Raw genomic sequence first — 1,963 nt, forward strand, 5'->3', positions numbered from 1 at the left:
ACATATGGAAAAGGTGACAGAAGCCAGAGGAGAGTTTATTCTTGATACGTTAAAATAGGAGGAAAACTAAGAAGGTCAGAATATTACAAACATATTCAAATCATGAAAAAGGAACTGCTAACTGAGAATCCTATATATGGAAAATTTCCTGTAAACAAAAACTGAGACTATCTGGAGGCAGCAGATAGGATTTACCAGCAATACTAAAAGTGGAGTGTGACACCAGAAGGCAGCTTGAATTTCAGGAGGCCCTGATGAACACTGGAAATGGTAAATATGTGGACAAACACAGCATTTTGTTAGTCAAATGTTTGCCATTTCTTTTCTTAGTTTCCTTTAGAGAGCATTATATGTTGAAAGCAAATTGTAAGGTACTATTGAGAAATTAATAGCATACATACGACCATAGTGACACAGAATACAGACTAGAACATGGAAATATGCAGCTCTAAGGTTTCTACGTTTTACTAAAAGTAAGCCAGAATTAACTCTAAGTAGACTGGGATAAGTTCATATACATGTGATAACTTCTGGATCCTAAAAGCATATACTTATAGGCTAATTTTTAAAAATAATGCAAAGAAATATAGCAAGGCTGAAAAAAGAGGCAATAAAGCAGAATACTAAAGAAATATCTGATTATCAGAAAGACAGGAAAAAGGAACAAACAAAAAAAAAAGAGAAAGAAAGTCAAATGGCATATCAAACAATATTTTTATTAAATGTATATAGACTACACACCTGTTTTGACTTGTTAAATTGATATCTGTTAAGCGGAGCTCATGGTGCCAGAAGAGATGAAATTCAACAACAGAGCACAAGAGAAATTGAAATAGAGAAGTTTTTTCACTCAGAGGTTCTGGAGGAAGCATAGGACTACCTGTCTCGAGTACTCAAGAGAAAGAGGCAGGAGTGAGCACATACCTTTCTTAGGGCCCCTGGGTGGACTGGTTTCAGGTTCCCAGGCCAGAACTGGATTAGTCAATGTAATCCAAAAGAGTAGGGGCGTTGGTCAGCTCATCAAGGGTCTTATCTAAGGGGCATATAGGCTTGCAGAGCTGGAAAGCAGGAGAGACTGCTCATCACGAGGGCTGCTGGGGCAGTCCCATCAGGAACTCATATTTGCTTGTGGCCCCATGGCTGCTATCTAGTGCATGCGCTTGCATAGGGGCTGATATCCGTTTAAGATGCAAGACAGTAGTCATGCCCAGATGTGAGAGCTGGACCGTAAAGAAGACTGAGCTTCAAAGAACTGATGCTTTCAAAATGTGGGGCCAGAGAAGACTCTTGAGAGCCCCTTGGACAGCAAGGAAATGAAATCAGTCAATCTCAAAGGAAGTCAACCCTGAATATTTGTTGGAAGAACTGATGCTGAAGCTGAAGCTCCAACACTTAGACCACCTGATACGAAGAGCCGATTCGTTGGAAAAGATCCTGATGCTGGGAAAGATTGAGGGCAGGAGGAGAAGGGAGAGAGAGAGGATGAGATGGTTAGATACCATCATAAACTCAATGGACACGAATTTGAGCAATCTCCAGGAGATAGTGAAGGACAGGGAAGCCTAGAGTGCTTCCACCCATGGGGTCGCAAAGAGTCAGATATGACTTAGCAACTGAACAACAACAACCATGGCATAGCTCAAGCTCAGCCAAACTCTTGACAACACTCAAAATGCAGTGATTTTTTAGATTATTTACAAAAGCAAGAGCCAAACCTATGTAGTCTAAAAGAGACAAGCTTTAAATATAAGACCCAAAGAGATAGAAGCATCACGAAAAAAAAAAAAAATGCTACATAGGCAGTAAGCCAGACAGAATTAGAGGAGTCATATTTCCATCAGGAAAAAAAGTATACCTTTCTCAATCTTTCCTAAAAAACACAACAACAACAAAAAAACTAACAAAAACAATATCTATAATGAAGATATATAAGATCTAAATGCCACCACTAACCATCTTTTAA

This window comes from Giraffa tippelskirchi, chromosome 7 (genome assembly GCF_054371585.1).
Source record: "Giraffa tippelskirchi isolate mGirTip1 chromosome 7, T2T-mGirTip1v1.2.pri, whole genome shotgun sequence".
Classification (NCBI taxonomy): Eukaryota; Metazoa; Chordata; class Mammalia; order Artiodactyla; family Giraffidae; genus Giraffa; species Giraffa tippelskirchi.